This window comes from Delphinus delphis, chromosome 13, assembly GCF_949987515.2.
Source record: "Delphinus delphis chromosome 13, mDelDel1.2, whole genome shotgun sequence".
Lineage (NCBI taxonomy): Eukaryota > Metazoa > Chordata > Mammalia > Artiodactyla > Delphinidae > Delphinus > Delphinus delphis.
The window spans coordinates 4,846,455-4,865,000 of NC_082695.1; the positions used below are offsets into that span (position 1 = coordinate 4,846,455).

General features: G+C 47.6%; 1 protein-coding gene across 2 annotated transcripts in view; it reads right to left on the reverse strand.

Moving 5' to 3' along the window:
- Positions 1-18,546, reverse strand: part of LOC132435811 (transmembrane protein 132B) — a 235,582-nt gene that overhangs the window by 20,484 nt on the left and 196,552 nt on the right. The window lies entirely within an intron of this gene.

Here is an 18,546-nt window from a genome sequence, read left to right on the forward strand (position 1 = left end):
AGACCAGGCAGAAGGAGCTGGAAGCAGCAGCCCGGTGCCTCAGCCTGAGGTCCAGTAACCTGGGTCCTTGTCCAAACTCTTCCCCTCATCATGCCTGAATAAGTCACTCTCCACCTCTGGGCTCAGATTCTGCATCCGTGAACCCATGGGTACCCAAAGTTTCCAGCTTGGATTCCCTCCCATCCTATCATTGGAGGATGGAGAGAGCAAGCTCAGAGTCCCAGTGCATTTTGACATAGCTTTTCTCTGCCACAGATCCCTCATCTGTAAACTAAGAATAAATCATTCATTCATTCAATAAATATTGATTTAATGTCAATGAAGACCCAGGAACTGTCCTAGGTGCTGGGGATAGAGTGACGAACAATACAGTCCCCGCCCTGATGGAACTGACTGTGGAATGGGGGAGACAGACAAACTCAACACACACCTAGATATAAATGTAATATCAGGTAGCGAGATGGGCTTAAAAGGAAAATCAAGCAAGGTAAGAAAGCAGTGACAATGGCTTTAGTTAGAATGGGCAGGGAAGGCCTCCCTGGAGAGGTCACATTTGATTAGAGGCCTGAATAAGTGAGGGAGTGAGTCACGAGCACATGCAGAAGATCAGGAAGTGCAAAGGCCCTGAGACAGGCGTGTTCTTGCCATATTCAAGGACCAAAAAGGAGGGCAGGGGAGCCCAAAAGTAGCCAGGGGGGCTGGACTGTACTCCACTGTGTAAGTATAATGAGAAGCTGTGGGGTTTGCGCCCAAGGAAGTAGCATGATTGGACGATATAACAGAATACCTCTAGCAGGAGTGGCAGAAGGGGAGCCCATGCGACAGAGACGTGAAAGAGGTTCCCATCAGGGTGGTGTGATGCAGGGAATGAGATGTGGTCAGGGTCAGGATGCCTTTGAAGGCAGCCCTGGCAGGAGCTGCTGCTGGAGTGGCTGTTGGGTGTGAGAGAAGCAGAAGCCACAGATGACTGCTAGGTTTCTGGCCCGAGCAACCAGAAAAATGGCATTGCCATCCCTGTGATAAGGGAGGCCTGCAGCAAGGCAGATGTGGGGAAGAGAGAAAGAATCCGGAGTTCCATTTCAAAAATACTAAACGTGAAATGTTTATTAGACATCTGAATGAAGACGCGAGGTAAGAAGTTGGAAGCACAAGTGCAGAGTCCACGGAGAAGGGCTCAAGCTGAAGAAATAAACCTGGATTATGCCAGCAAACGCAGTATTTAAAGCCAGGAGATTGAATCATAGCCCACATTTCAGCCCTGAACCTGCTAACACTTAGAGGTCATGGATATAAGGACCTGACAACATGGGGCCAATTTGTTAAAAAGGAAAAGCCAGGGGGACTTCCCTGGCGATCCAGTGGTTAAGACCCCGTGCTTCCACTGCAGGGAACTCGGGTTCGATCCCTGCTCAGGTTCGATCCCTGCTCGTGGAACTAAGATCCCACATGCCACGCGCGGCATGGCCAAAACATTTTTAAAAACTGAAAAAAGAAAAAGAAGGAAAGGCCAGAGAGAGAGAATGGTATCTCAGAGGTAAGTGGTGAAGATTCTCCGAAGACAGGGTGGGATTGATATCAAACACTGAGAGGAAGTCGAGTCAGTTGTGGACTGAAAGCTAACCATTGGAATTGGCTGTGAACCCTGGAGACCCTGACAAAGGGACTTCGGCGGAGAAGAGGAAAACTTCTGATGGTGTGGGTTCATGACAGAATGGGAAGTGGGGAAATGTGATACGGAAAGCTTTTGCAAGGACGCTTTCCAGCACGGGACACAGAGAAATGAGACAAGGGATGATAATTCCTGCCCTAAGTGTTAAATAAGATGCACCACAAAAATCACTTAACAGACAGCAAGTGTCTTCTGAGGGCTGATCTTTGGTCCAGCTCTTCCATGCTAAGTCGACACAAGAGTTTCCAGCGTGCACTGTACAACCCAATGGCCCCGTACTAATGCCAAACTCACCAAATACCCACTCTGAGTTCGGAGACTGAGATGAGAGAAGAAATGAGTTGCCTGTCACCTGGAGCTTCAGGCAGAAAACAATCAAAGAAAATCACCATTTCCTGGGCTTCCCTGGTGGCGCAGTGGTTGAGAGTCCGCCTGCCGATGCAGGGGACACGGGTTCGTGCCCTGGTCCGGGAAGATCCCACATGCCATGGAGTGGCTGGGCCCGTGAGCCATGGCCGCTGAGCCTGCGCTCCGCAACGGGAGAGGTCACAGTGGTGGGACGGCCGTGTACCGCAAAAAAAAAAAAAAAAAAAAAAAAAAAAAAAAAGAAGGAGACATCAAGGAACATTTTCGGGACCGAAAGGTGAAGATAAGTGAGGAATTCTCTTACATATGTATGACCTTTCTCTTCAGCCCACGGCAGGGGGACAGATGGGAAGGGGGAAGGAAGGGTACACCTTTAAAGACGAAACCTGACACATACAGCATTTTACAATTTATCCCACTTGACAGTCTCTCTCTCTCTCTCTCTCTTTTTTTTTTTTGGCCGTACCACATGGCTTGTGGGATTTTAGTTCCCTGACCAGGCATTGAACCTGGGTCCTCAGCAGTGAGACCACAGAGTCCTAACCACTGGACCGCCAGGGAATTTCCCCCTCCACCTGACATTCTCAATTGCGTCATGTGGTACATTTCAGTGCCACACCCAACACTGCACGCTCACCCTCTGCCTTGTGAATTTGTGGTTCCCCCCACCAGAGGTAAAATATGCTTTATCTCAACGATGTTGGGTTTGGGCAAATGACTCCTTTTGCCCAGCACAATTTTAACAAAAACTTCTCCATAAAATACTGAAAACACAGAACAGGGAACTCTGCTCAATATTATGTAACAACTTAAATGGGAAAAGAATTTGAAAAAAGAATAGATACATGTATATGTATAACTGAATCACTTTGCCGTACACCTGAACCTAACACAACATTGTTCATCAACTCTACTCCAACATAAAATAAAAAGTTAAAAAAAAACATAATTAAAGGATTGGGTTTGCCCTCTTGGTGTCTGCAACCTTGATGAGGTGAACCCCAGCTGATCTGAAGACCTGTGAGCAATAAAAAAAAGCTCGTGGTGGCATGTGACTAAGATACTGGGGCTGTTTGTTATGCAGGTGTAACTAACTGATACAGTCTATGACAATGTGTCTCAAATAGTGTTTGAAGCACAACCCACATTAGAAAATACAGCTTACAGTAGGACCAATACACAAAAAGTATACATAAAGGCAAAAGCCAAAGTTTCATGAAAAAATACTTAACCTCATTACTTGCCAGTCACTCTGAATTTTCTCTTCTGTTTTATCCCATCCCATTCATTCCACTCCACTCCACTCTGTGCCATTCCATTCCAGTCCACTCTATTCCCTCACTTTTTACAAAATGCTGGTGAGATCCCATAAAAACTGGCCCTTAATCTGAAAAAAATCCTGCACTGGAGCACTGTGGGAAAGTTATCCTTTACCCATTTTACAGATGAGGAGATTAATGCTCATTTAGGTCACCTAGCCAGTAACGGAGGGCCAGTGTCCCAAGCGACCCAACACTGTCCTTTTCTATTGGTCAAATAGCTGCTGCGGTAACCGCTGATCCCCTCTCTATATTCAGTTCATTCTTAGTTTTCACTTAAAAGTATTCTTAAAATGAGGGGCCTGGCTTATCCTCTGCTTGATAAAAATCAGAGACAAAATCAAGTCAGCCAAGTTCCAGTTGCAGTTCAGAGAGGTAGACGGCTGAAAAGAGCACTTCTCTTGCCCTTACCAAACTGCAAACTAAAAGCTTTTCTTAAACCCATCGGAGAACTGCTGATGCAGGGCTACAGACTAACCTGGAATCTGGAGACAGACACATGCCCACAGGGAGGAAGAGAAATCGAGCATTTGCTTCCCCAGGGTGGACCCTGCTGGATGTCACATAAGCTAGAAAAGAAAGAATCCAAGGGAAAAGCTGTACTGACTTGCTAACGGCCCCGCAGGGGCTGGTGTGAGTGTGAAACTTTAGAGCCTGTAAACAACGGAGCTTGTAAGCCCCGGGCTTGCTGTACGAATCCCATCGGGCCCTCAAGGGAAGAGCTAGCAGCATCCCCGGGACAGCTGGCTCAGGAGGGGGACAGCAGCCACTGCGGAAACTCTACACAGTTCCATATCCTCTGTCTCCCCTATGGGGCAAAAGTCTCAGTCTTTAGGCAGAAGTGTAATAAAAACTACCATTTAGGGCACTAGGGGGATTCCGTTGTATCTAAAGTAACGAGTTTGAGTTAAATTTAAGCTGTTTTGTTAAAAAGAGGCCTGCCTGACTCTAGCAAACAGCTATGTGCTCCTGGTGACTAAGTTCCCTCATTAAAGTTTGTACAATAAGATTTATACAATAAGAAGCTCTAGGACATAGCTGCTCTCCTGTCCCCAGTGGGTCCCCAGACTATGCTTTCGCTGGTCAGAGGCATCCCCCTCTCTGAGTCATAACTGTCTACCCCTTCCCTTCGATAAGTAAACATACCACCTCCATCATCTTTTTTTTCCCCTAGAACATTACTGAAGTGTGCTGAATAATACCGTGTGATTCTGAGCAGGTAATTTAACCTGAGTTTCCGCTCCTTCGTCGGTAATGTCAATTGGCCTTCAGCTGGCACAAACACAGCATTTGCCTATAACATACCTCTTTCTTTTCTCAATGTCCCATGCAAACAGCAGTTGGGTTCTAAAGTTAACGGAAGCAAAATTGCACCCAACCAGTATTATACAAGAAAATCCCTATTTTCATTCACCAGGCACACTGGTGATTTTTAATACATTGATTTTTAATACAAAGAATATGTAGGAACATGTATGCGTAAGATATAGAGATAGATAGATAGATAGATAGATAGATAGATAGATAGATAGATAAAACATATATATATATAAAACTGTAGGTAGCACGCAATTGTACAGATGGGTGGTATATGCAAATTACTCAATTATTTCTCTCTGCTCAGAACACTCGAGCAATTTATAGTGTGTTGGCTCTCCCTGTGTGCTTTCTCACCTACACCTTCTGTAAAAGTATCTTCCAGTTCTTCTAACATTTCATTAGTCAAGGGTTTCTTGGAGGCCTCAGTTCAGTCTTTAATGTCTTCCTGAAGGCAAGAGGTCATTGACACCATCACCACTCACTTGCTTGGCCACCAGAAGAAGGCATCACACACCTCTGGAAGATGCGGAGACTCTTCCCGTTGTGCTCAAGTGCCCCCCACCAGTTGTGCCAACATACACTGACGAATACTTTACCAGGCAGAGGAACAGAGATAACCAGATTAAAAGATGCACAGTTTCTACCCATATATGTGTATATGTATGCATGTAAGTGTAAGGACACCGCGTTATTTGGGGCCAAATGCATATAGTTGAATTCTCAAGAGTTAAACTATTCATGTGGTACAGCTCCAAGCCCTTTGGGCCCCTCATACAATCATGGACACAAAGCCAAACATTAGAACTGAAACCAAGTGGCAGTGATTGGGTCTACTGACAATGGTGCATGTTGCTTACACAGTCTATAGACTATCATAAAACATGGATATGCAAAGTCAAGCAATTCTCATGAAGATTTCTAGGAGGTAAGTCCATGGATCTTGGCTCGAGGAACCTTCTATCCACCTTTGTACCTTCATAGACTATGACTTAATATAGTAATGCTTACTTCTCTGCCCCTCCTAGATGATAAGGCAAGCCTTTAAGGACAAGCATGTTGCCTTATTTAATTTTCTGCAGCTCAGGCTTGTGGCACAAGGCCTAGTACCTTGTAGACATACGGGAACTACGCAGAATCAGTGAGAGAGGAAGTGCTCTGCTCAGAATCGTACAACCAGGAACGGGAAGGTCTTGTGAGCCCCTCCCGCCTCACCCATCCATCGTGCCCATCGCTACACTGAAAGCTCCACTCTAAGGAGATTCCTTAATTCACTGTCAAGTTCTGATCATGAGGCTTTGCTCTCAGGCTCCTTTATTCTTATCAATTCTTTCTTCATGCAGATCAGTCTCACCTCCCTAGTTGGACCATGGCTGGGATGTTATTTCTTCCTCTCTCCGAAGCAGTGTGCCCAGCACCCAGCCCGGAACTGACTGATCGTCCAGGCCTCCCAGCAAAGGCAGATCTCGGGGCCAGCGTGGGCAGAATGGAGACCACTGCGCTTCGTCCCTTCCTAGCTCATCCAAAACACATGCCTTCCTTAGAGAATCTTAAAGTCTTGGTGCTAAAAAAGACCTCAGAGAATGCAACTCTTGCGCAGCCCAGCGAGGACGAGGATCCATGTCAAAGGCACAGAGAGGTCACAGAGAGTCTGGGGTTAACACTCAGCGATGATACATGCTGGGTTCCCGGCAGGGCTTTGAGGACATAAAGCAAACCCAAGTGTCTCTGCCCTCGAGGAGGTCTTTGTGGAAGAGACAGACTCCTGTGCAAAATACTGTCAAAAACAGTGACTGGGGGCTTCCCTGGTGGCACAGTGGTTGAGCGTCCGCCTGCTGATGCAGGGGGCACGGGTTCGTGCCCCGGTCTGGGAAGATTCCACATACCGTGGAGCGGCTGGGCCCGTGAGCCATGGTCGCTGAGCCTGTGCTCCGCAATGGGAGAGGCCACAACTGTGAGAGGCCCGCGTACAGTAAAAAAAAAACAAAAAACAAAAAACAAAAAACAGTGACTGGTAGAACAGTAAGGTTTGTATGGTGTCTACAAGATGGTTGGGCCTCATTGGCTGCCTCCAGCCCACCAAACTTCAACTCACCTTCGTCCGAGATGCTCAGGACAGCCCTCCACAACAGACCCACGGACAGCCGCTCCCACCCAGCCTCGTCTCCGCGCTCATCGGCAAGCATCACGGGTCAGCTCCTGCATTCTGCTTGTTGGGTCACCTCCACGATAAACCCCCAATCAAATCACGTTCAACAAGGTGTGATTGTGCCCTGACAGGCGAGTACCTCCAAAATCGTGCCCCTTATGAAAACCACGCCAGCAAATGAGGCCCAAGATGATGGTTTGTTGTAAAGTTTAGCATACGCTTATCTGGGAAATGTGTTCATTTTAGCTTTTTACCCCTCAACATTGGGAGAGTTTCAAAGCACCACGAACGCTTTTGAATTTAGGAAAAGATCCAAGCACTTCCTAGTCATCAAACGGTGGCCCCGGAGGGATTAAGAGCTGTTCATCTGGTGAGAGCCCAGCATATCGCGCTGCCCAGCCTCCTGCACTAGCTCTGACTGCAGACACTGAACCTGGTGGACAGAAGTGCTGGGAACGAGGCTCCATCGGCACAGGAGTCACAAGCTTAGGTGTCCGGGGTTTAAGCATCAATTAGTCACATTAAAAAAAGGCATTGTGGCAGGATGAGCATATTCTCAGGGGAATGAGGGTCTGCAGGGTTTGTGTTTTCCAAACTTATCTTGAAAGTATTTCTGAAAATTTCCCTAAGAAAAGAAACTTTTCTATCAAAGAATGCTGTGAACTGAGACCTCAAGGTATAAACACCGGCAGCTGAGAGTTTTTTTATCTCTGAGGCTCCAGGGGAAGGGAAAAAGAAAAATGCCAACGATGACCTCACCAATTTCTCCAAAATCAGAATGTAGAAAAGAGGGGGGTTGAAAGGCGCAAGCGAAGATCTGGCAGAGATGAGACTGGCTCAGCCCTGCCAAGAGAAGCCTGGGCGTCCAGACTCACACTCTCGGAGATTTCCAGAGAGACCAGCAAATCATACCCCAGCCAGGCTGAGCCAGTCACAGAGGAAGGGGGGAAGCGCAGCAATGCCTCAGCAGCACAGAAGTCCCTGGAATTCACCCCCTTGATCAACTTGGAGTCCTTGCCAGTGTAACGTGGGCTAATTAAAATCCTGGATATAAAAATTCCAGTCTGAACAGCTTGAGAAGTAGCCCCCATGGTGAAATTACAGCTGTTCTTACACTATGTGACTCTGCCTTGTGAAAACCTCTACCTATGTTAGCAATGAATTAAAATAATTGCATCTAATACATTGGTCTAATCCATTTCACTTAATACAACTAACTTATCTAATATATTTGTAATAGATTTCAGTTTACCCCTATAACTCACCCAGATTGTTTTCAGCACAATTGGCTAGGGATGGTGGAACTTCCAGGGATTGACTCAACATATGGGGAGGGGGAAGGGTAAGCTGTGACAAAGTGAGAGAGTGGCATGGACATATATACACTACCAAACGTAAAATAGATAGCTAGTGGGAAGCAGCCGCATAGCACAGGGAGATCAGCTCCGTGCTCTGTGACCACCTAGAGGGGTGGGATAGGAAGGGTGGGAGAGAGATGCAAGAGGGAGGAGATATGGGAACATATGTATATGCATAGCTGATTCACTTTGTTATAAAGCAGAAACTAACACACCATTGTAAAGCAATTATACTCCAATAAAGATGTTTAAAAAAATAAAATTAAATTAAAATTACAATAAAAAAAACAAACAAAAAAAACAATCAAATCCCTCCTGGCCCAGGGAGGTGACATAAATGGGGAAGGTGGGTCTGCTGTGAAGGTCAGGGAACTTGGGGATGGTGAAAAACTTGAGGGAGCACCCCAAACCCTGCCCAAAGGGGACAGCAGCTACTACCTTGAGCCCACCGCTGCCACTGCCCTGAGCCCACAGCTACCACATGGGCTGTGTTCAGAGACCTCTGGACTTCGCGAGAGAAACGGAATTCCAGAGCTCTGGTGAAATCTACTAATGTTTGAATGTTGGCATCTAAGTATATACATTTTCAAAGTACTTTGCTCTGTCTGGGGGCACGTCTCGGGGTCTGGATTTGCCTCAAGGCCTATCATTTTATGACCTTTGGCCTAAGGACATCCTGATACGGATGACAGGATGCAGAGCAATGGCACAGAAATGTTGTTTTGGTTTTTTTCTCCCTCCAATATATCAAAGTTTGAGGTCCACATCACGGCCTCATTAGCATCATGCTCTTCAATGCTTAACAAAACTTTTGCTAGTTCCCCACAGACTTTACCAGCAATAGGAAATATGTTCGTCTCACTTGCCAATGCAAATCACTTCTTAGCTGCTGCTCAAGGGACCTCTGCTGGAGAAGGAATCTGGGCTGTCGAAGGAAGGAGTGCTGGGATTGATTAGTGATGTCTGGATTGGCACATGACAGGAAGTGGGGTCTTATCACAAGTTTTGTTTTTTCTATATTATTTATATCCTATTTATGAAACCAAAATGCTTTGGCCCAATATCCTTAACCAAAGTCCCTTCTGTCCCAACCCAGGCCACGGTGCAAGCACTGGTATCAGAACTGGAAAATCCTTCAAGATCCTCGGTATCAGTCTTTCACTGAAAGGGGCTGTCAGGAAAGGCACATGGAAGTCTACCGTCCCTATGAGTGGGCTTCAGACACAGACAGTCTCAGCATACGGCCACCGACTGCTCTCCCTACAAACTCTGCTCACAGGAAAAGAAGTCAGAGTGTAACCCAAATATTTATTAAGTGTCACACACAAAGGATGTCAGGAAGCCGTGGATAAATTCATCTCTCTGAAAGTATTCCCTGGGGAGTGACACGATTGAAACCCTTGATTATGGAAACTGCTCTGTTGTCCAGAGCATTAAAAGATGACTATAGGGCTTCCCTGGTGGCGCAATGGTTGGGAGTCCGCCTGCTGGTGCCAGGAGACACGGGTTTGTGACCCGGTCCGGGAAGATCCCACATGACGCGGAGTGGCTGGGCCTGTGAGCCATGGCCGCTGAGCCTGCACGTCTGGAGCCTGTGCTCCGCAACGGGAGAGGCCACAGCAGTGAGAGGCCCGCTTACAGAAAAAAAAAAAAAAAAAAAAAAAAAGACTATATTAGGGCAATCGCTTCGGGCTGAGGCCTTTCATTTTAAAAAAAAGCCTGTTAAACTGAGCTTCAGAAGTGGTCAAAATGATCTGAAACATCTGCAGAGGGGCCCTTTAAGGAGGGTAAGGCAAGCTGCAGCGGGGAATAGGAGTGGAAAGCAGTGCTCTGAAATCTGAGACCGTCTCTTTGCATTTAAACCTGAAATGTCTCCAGGCAAGAATCCAAGAGTCGTTTAGAAGGAATACACTGCGTATATACATTGAATATAAATGATCATTGCCTGCTGGAAGCCCGTCCCTCTTGAAAATGAATTAGAAGAGATATGAGCCCATTTGTTTAGTAGGTGGCTACGTAATCCAGTCCATCCAGTCCCAGGAAAACCTTATCCCGTTGTTTCTGACTGAGACAGAATCTGTATTTCCACCTGCTGCTAAAGGCAGCATCACTTTCTCAAAGTCCATCTCAGCGTAGCGATATGTATCAATAAAGCATGAATGAGTTGCTCATGCAAGACTCCTGCATATTCCGGGGACAATGCGTGAGACTCTCCGGAGACGTCTCTCATCTACGCTCACTGAGTCTCTGCTGTACGCGTGAGTCTTGGCTGAAGAAGTCAGTTCTAGCTCTTTGTGGGATTTCTTCTTACGTTCGCCAGTTCCTAACATCACTGAATGTCCCTCTAGACATCTGAACTGTTTCAGAGAGAAGAGGGCTACGTTTTTATCTTTGGAAAGTAATCTTAATCTTAGGATATGTATAAAATAAGTCAGTGTACGGATAATCCCAAAGTAGGGGGGAAAGAAGCCTACCCCTGAAATAAGCACCCTAAGTTCACGGGGCTAAGTTCCCTGTGAAATTGGGGTGCTCTCTGTAAAGCGGGGGCCGAGAGCCAAGCTTCCTGGGGTCAAACCCCAGCCCTGGCACTTAGCAACTGGGTGACCTGTATTTTGGCAACAATAATTAAATGCCCTGTGCATCACTTTTCTTAGACAGTTAACGTCTAAAGTTTATTTAAATGAGGGGGAGGGGCAATAGAGGGGTGGGGGAGGGTGAGGCACAAACTACTGAGTATAAATAAGTTCAAGGCTGTATGTACAATACGGAGAATACAGCCAATATTTTGTGGTAACTGTAAATGGAAAGTAACCTTTAAAAATTGTATACATTAAAATTTTTTTTTAAAAATAAAGTGTATTGAAATGATTTGAGTGTCTTTAGGAAACTCAATGAATTTGAATACGAAGCTGATCCATTCTGCCCACCATCAAAGCTCACGGAAGGAGTTAAAATTGTGAACCAAGCCCCAAAACATCAAGGATAAATGTGCCAGGAGACAGAGGCACAGTGGCCGTAGTTGACACTGCCTGATATTCGAAACACAGTCACAGACCTGATACTGAGCAGGACCCTGTGGGCTCCTGGGCACAAAAGCCTTTCTGTGTCCCCCATTTCTTCATTACAGGAAATAGGCTTCATTCAGCCTCCGTGACCTTCCCTCAGTTTCAACGGGCAGGTTCAAGCAGTTGTTAGTAAGGGAAGAGATGGGATGCAGAGACAAGGGAGGAGCAGTCAGGAGACAAGAGTGCAGCCTTGGGGCAGGTCGGGGCTCCCCCTCAAGGGATACACAGAACAATATCTTTGAGCCGTTTTGCAGATACTGAAACCCCCATCAGGTGGGAGAAGTTAACTGTCGGCTGCCCACAAGCACGGAGACCCCAGACCAATAGGAACCAGAAGGTTGATGATGCCGACTCCCGGATACCTCCCCACCAACCAATCAGAAGAAGGTCCACGAGCTGACCACGCCCTCTTTGAGCCATTGCTATAAAACTCCTCACTACCCCCCTCCAGGTCAGGACACACAGTTGTGAGGGCATTAGCCCGCTGTGGCCCCCTTTGCCTGGCAAAGCAATGAAGCTATTCTTTTCTGGTGCGCCCAAAACTCTGCCTCCGAGATTTAATTCGGTGTCGGCCCAAGACCTCAGTAACACCATCTCCCCAATGCGGCTCTGTTTACTGAGGGTGCGAAGCCGGGTGGCTGCAGATCTACACTGGCTAGTCCCAAGGTCTCTCCGCATGATGCCCAAACAATTCCAGAATGTTAGTTCTTCATTAGAGATGCTAAAGACAGAAAGGAACAAAAGATCTCATTAATATTGAAATCTGAACGATGCTGACAGGAACAAAAGGTTGGGGATGGAGCAGTATCTATCCTCTGGCCAACAGGAAATATATGACACATTTCCCATCAGAATGGAACAATGCAAGTCCAAATTACCAGCAACAAGGAGGACAAAATTAGGCAATAACGTCCAAACTGCCTGACAACTTATTCTTAGCTGCCTGGCTCCTGGTGACGGGTGAAGGGGAGGAAATTCATGCCGAGAAACAGAAGAACGGTGTTTTCTGTAGGCATGTTTGCCAAGCCTTGCCAAAAAAGAAAGAAATGGGCTTAAACCACTTTTGGATTTTTCTCCATCTCCTTCTAATGACATTAGGACCCATCTGAGGGTTTCTCCGGAAGCCCGTTGGAGCCCACAGCAGACAAGGGCCCTTTGGAGATAAGTCAGTGCAGAGAGACTGTCCTGAACCTATTTCATCAGCACTGCGGGATCCCCACAAGGTCCTCAATCCCACCCCCCAGGTGCCTGGGCCTCACCTTCCATTAGGTTGATCTCCTCCTCAGTGCAGGACACGTGGAAGATGAGAACCACAGCCCCCGGGCAAAATGCGTCTGCACATCTCTTTCAACTGGATGACTTGCCAACAATCAAAAGTCTTACATCAAATGTGGACTTTCAGAAACACCTGTCTTTAACTCTGTCTTTACAGGAGAGAGGAAATAGAAAGGGACTGTGTGTCCACTTTTCGGTACCATGAATTCGCACATGCAGTGGACTAATGCTTACTCACCACTCACTGAGCCCAGACACTTAAACCTCTCCCGCCTCAGTTTCCTGGGCTGTCAAATGGGCATAAGAGTGGTACCTACTCTGTCGGGGTGCTAGGCGGGTCGGAGGCTGCAATGTGTAAAGAACCAGTGGACCAGAGTCTGGCGTGGTGTCACCGTGGGCTGTGGCTGTTCTCGCTGCTCCTTCTAACAGACCCTTCGGGGCAGGAAGACAAGTGAGACACGGACCTGCCCTCAAGGGGCAAACCTGCCACCTGTACAGGGACACACGACATGCTGAGTCCCTAATACGTGCACCTACACAGGGCACAGAAGCACAGAGGTGAGGACCCCGGTGTGGGAGGCGGGATGCAGAACGGCAGGAAGGAGGCGGCTGCACAGATCCCAGGGGCACCTGAGCCAGAGGACACAGCTGGGGCGTGTCCAGATGCAGGGAGTCGGGGAGGGATGCTGGGCCCAGGAAGTAGCACGGGCCCAGGAAAAAGATGTGAAAACCACACAGAAGAAGGCAGAAATCAGAGAAGGAGAGAAATCGAGTCCAGATGTGCCTCTGGATCTAACTCCGTCTATAGCTGCATGAGTCCATATATTTCCCCTTTCCGGGCTTAAGACAGTTGGATTTGCGTTTCTGTCACTTGCAACCAAAGCAAAAGAAAGCTCGCCCACACAGGATTTCACCGCGGGCCTGCCAGGTCCCACTGCCCCCTCCACCTGTCCAGCCCCCTCCACCTGAATCGCGATGTCTCCGGCTCAGTGACATCAGCTCTCAGATGCCTCTCTAAGGACCATGTTCAGGACACGCCCACCTTCCTTCCACCTTATCCTCTCTGTGAATCCAACTACTTAAGGAAAATCGGGTCACACGGCCTTTTGCAGGGGCTCTGTGATGACCCAGGAAATGCAGCTGCTCTCTCGAAGCTTCCTGCATCCTCCAGCGGTGACATTGGGCTCTATTTAGTGACCCCACACAAGCGGCAGAAACCTCTGTGTTTTTTTTCCGACAGCACATCTGCTGCCTACCCTTGCCCTTCACAGACGAAGTTTGGAAATAAAGACCTTCCCTGGGGCAGAGAAGGCTTTAAAATGTTAATACCCTTTTAGGAGGCCTTTAGCATCTCATTATTTCAAGTCCGGCTGATACCAGAAGGCTGGAAACTTAATTATTGCAGCCAAAAGTTGGAGGGTGCCCTCTTCAAGACAGCATGAGTTTACACTGATTTCTCTCCAAGCGTGAATGAGTTCATCCCCTGCTGGTGACGTATGCCGGGGCTTCTGTGGTTCTGGAGACTGCAACTCACTGACCAACAGTACCATTACCAACACATTAAAAACAGAAGGCCGTCACTTGGTCGGCAAGATAGACACTGAAAGATTAAATCACAATTACAACACGGAGATTGCATTTTTCTTCCTCCCTCTGAAGACCTTGAAAGACACTTAGCAAAGAACCACAAATGTGCTGTTGCTGGCAGCATAAAGACCCTCAAAGCTGTCTAGATCTTAATCCCCCAAACCTCTAATATGTCACCTTACACGGTAGGTGGAACTGTGACCCCAGAATGATATGTCCAAGCTCTAGCCCCGGGAAGCTGTGAATGTGGCCTTATTTGGAAACAGGGTCTTTGCAGATATAATTAACTTAAGGATAGTGAGATGAGATCACTGTGAATCAGGGTGGCCCCTAAATCCAATGACGAACGCCCTTATAGGAGAATAAGGCCACACGGAGACAGAAGAGAAGTGAAGACAGGAGCAGAGACGGGAGGGATGCGGCCACAAGCCGGTGACACCTGGGGCCCCCAGAGGCTGGAAGAGTCAGGGAAGGATCCTCCCCTAGAGCTTCTGGAGGGGGTGTGGCCCTGCCAACACCTTGATTTCAGACTTCAGGCCTCCAGAACTGGGAGAGAACAGGTTTATGTTGTTTTAAGCCACTGAGTTTCTGGGAACTGATACGGCAGCTCTAGGAAACTAATACATGTGGCAAAGGGACTCTGCACATGTATTTGAGATAAGGACCTCGAGGTGAAGGGATTATCCTGGGATAGCCAGGTGGGCCTAATGTAATCACAAAGGTCCTTATTAGAGAGAGGCAGGAGGCTCAGAGCCAGAGAAACAGAGGTGATGATGGGACCAGAGGTCAGAGAGAGAGAGAGATTTGAAGATGCTACGATGTTGACTTTTAAGATGGAGAAAGGGGCCACAGCCCAGAAAGGCAGGCAGCCTCTAGAAGCTGGAAGAGGCAAACAGATTCTCTGCTAGAGCTTCCAGAAGCAACGCAGCCCTGCCAACCAAACCATTTTAGGGTCCTGACCTCCAGTACCATCAGATAATAAATGTGCATTGTTTTAAGCTACTAAATTCACGTTCATTTGTTACAGCAGCAAGAGGAAACTGACACACGTGCCTTCCAGGTCATGCGGGTGGAAACAAAATTCCTTTGCAAATTCAGAAAACTTTATTTATCAACTGACTCCCTGATGGGAAAGCCATAGGAATGACACTTTACTACTAGCTCATAAAGGTGCTCCCCCACGGAGTCAGGATTTGAACAGCCATCAGCTGTTTGGAAGCCTACCCCCGCCCCCCAAACTCACTCCCTCTGCATTCTTTTTCTTTATGTTGAGCTAGAGTGGTTCCCTTTTGACTTCCACTCTTGAAATCTAAAAAGCACAAATCTACCCCATATTCCGAAGGATGGCCCTTGAAAGACTTCAGAAGAGCTGTCGTGTTTCTCTCTTCACCTCTCCCTGGGCCTTTTCTTCTCACCACCAGGCTCAACACTCACACTTCCTTCAATCATTTCTCCTGTGATTTGATTTCAAGGGCCCTCAGCCCCTCAGACACTCTGACAGAATACGATCCAATTTCCAGCTTCCACTTATGCCTAGAAAGACACAGGATTCTCCATCAGAGGGACGAGTGACATGTATCATCTTTGACTTATAGAGACCAGGGGACAAGAAATAGCTCCCTTTCCTCTGAAACCTACTATCAAAAAACCAGCAGCACAAGTGTGACGAGAAATCACAGACGTCCCTCCACCTCCACGCGGGAGGCAAGAGGAAAGGGTGGAGACTGCGGTGACCTGGGTGCACCGGCCTTACGCACAGGGGCGTCCTCTGCTCACTTCCGGGTTGAGGGTCACAGGAAGCAGTGTGGGCCCAGGGCTACTCAACTTTGTGAATTTCATAAGAGGCTAGAAATCCAGATTTCTATGTGATTTGCCAATTTTTACAGGATGGCAGCAAATTAAATACCCACACACACACTCCTCTGAACCAGATGCAGCCTGCAGCCTGCCCACCTGTGACCTCTGTTCTGGGGTCACGCACCCATTAATGCCAACAAAAATCATATCAGCCTGTGGCAGCCGCTTCAGACAGGTGGTTCCACAGGGAATTAGAGCCATGATCTTGTAATAACTTTTAATGGAGTATAAGCTGTAAAAATATGGAATCGCCATGCTGTACACCTGAAACTAATACAATAGTGTAAATCCACGATACTTCAATTAAAAAACACAGCTGCTTCATCAGATCTCACTGTGAACAAAACGGCCAAGGTTTCTTGCACACACACACATGCAATTAATATGCATCTTCTATGTATGTTTTCTTTTAACACAGAAGTACTTGTCCACTTAAAATGTGACACAGATCGCTTCCAATGTCGCCAAGGTTCCAGCCCTTCAACATCCTTCATGTCCTCAGATTTATTCCCCCTGATGTCATACGGTCCCAAGTCGAAGAAGCCAATTTGTGTAGCACTACAATTAACACCGTCCTGAATTTATACCTTGTCCCTTACCTAAGTCACAATCCCAACGCTCAGAATTGCCATCGCATGACGATCTTTGGTGAAACCTGCAAGACTCTCCCTGGGGAATCACACAGCGTTTCCTGCACCGTGAGGAAGTGACCGGCTGACAAATCCACAGACCAAGGGGGTCTCTCCCTGGGGTGCTAATGAGCACCCACGTGTTTAGGTGCCCCTGGGGTGATGCCCAGGCCAGCGGACAGCTCTGAGGACGACGCTGTACATCTTAGCGTTATGACAAAATTTATGACAAATATCGACACGAAAGCTGCGACAAACGCATCACAGCCATTTAGTGAATCCCCCTCAATTGACCCAGGCGCCAGGATTTGCAGCGGAGCCTGGGCTCCCCTAGAAACGTCTTACAGCAGCTCTGCACTTGGGGATCTGCACGCTCTCGTTTGCTAAGATCAGGCCGCAGTTCGCTAGAAGACAGCCCCATCTTCATGAGGCCACGAAAGCGACCGCTGAGCCAGAAACTACGCCTTCCAAAGCAATTTCTCTCTCGGGCTCAGGGGAGGATACTTTTAGTATATTTCCACGAAGGGGAGACAGCCAAGTACACGGCAACGATGGGATCCATGAACTTGGGCTTGCCTCTGTAGGGTAGAGCTCTCCAGGGCAGGACAGTGGAGGCCCCGCCCAGGGGGGCTCCACACCAGGCTCTCGGGAGGGAACAAGGCTGAGGGGTCTACAGAGCTGAGCCATCTGTTTGAGCCCCGGGTGGCATAATCACACAGATGCCACCTCCATGTGCCATCCCAATGTCTCCCTCCTGGAATGACGGGGGATGGTAAGTAACAGGCATTTTCAAAGGCAACCAAGGGCAGTGAATCAATATTTTTCATTCTGTGCAGATGAGTTTGTATGACTTGGCTCAGATCTTTCTAGACTCAGAATATCGAAGGCTTTAGATTTGTTTAATCAAACCTGCCCACAGAGTCCGAGGCCTGCCAGGAGCCCCAGGGCAAGGCTGTGTGTCCTTTGAAGCCAGTCCACCTTCCGTCTCGAGGGGAGAATTAACATTCCACCCAGAAAGCAGGCGATACCAAATCGGGGCTTCCTAAGGATTAATTGTGTTTGTAATTAGGCCTCACAGACACATCAATTCTTCCTTATCAAAACCATCTCCGGCTTAAGGCACAGCCTCCTGCAGGTCCAAGTAAGAAGGAAGGAATCCCTTCCAGATCTTCTCCGCCACAGGGAAAACCCTGCAGGATTTTCTGTCCACCACAGGGTTCTTCAGACGGGGACCAAGTTTCACTTCACCTCTGAACAGGAGCCCGCAGAGCAGAAAGAAGGAAGAACTCAGCGGTGCTGTGTTTTCCTAAACTGAACGAAGACATAGGACCTGGGAGCTCTCTTCGCAGCTTAGAGGAGGAAGGATCATTCTGAAGATGGAAGTCCTTTCTCTCGGGGTCTCTGCTGCAAGAGGGAACTGCCGATCAGGGCGCCAAGAAAAAACGGGAAACTCTAAATTCAGTGACTCAAACAGACCCCTGCACAGACATGGAAAAACATCGTGGGCTGGTTCCTGGCTGAATGTGGAGTCCTAGATCCAGCTAATTAGGATGCAGGACGCAGCAGAAATGTGCCACGGCCAGATTTCCCCAGACTGTGAGCTGTGTCCCACTGGTACCCAAGTGAAGTTAGGGGGCACATGGATGGACTTTTTAAAAAGTTAATAGTCGTTTATTTTCATGTATATTAAGAAAAAGTTAGTACATCAAGCTCATGGATTTTATTGTCTTCTACTGAGACATTTAAGATATTTAAGGTTGAAAAGTGAGGCACTTAAAGAAAATATAATGAGTAAATTATATTATTTGGCACAGGAAGTTGGCAAAAATTGTGAAGATGGCAGGTAGCTGGCTAAAATTCAGGAAATACTGTCCTATGAGCAAAAGAATGGGAAGAGAATTGTTTCCGCTCAAGATTAAGACAGGGGAAGGAAGCAGCACGGCGCGTGCAGCCTC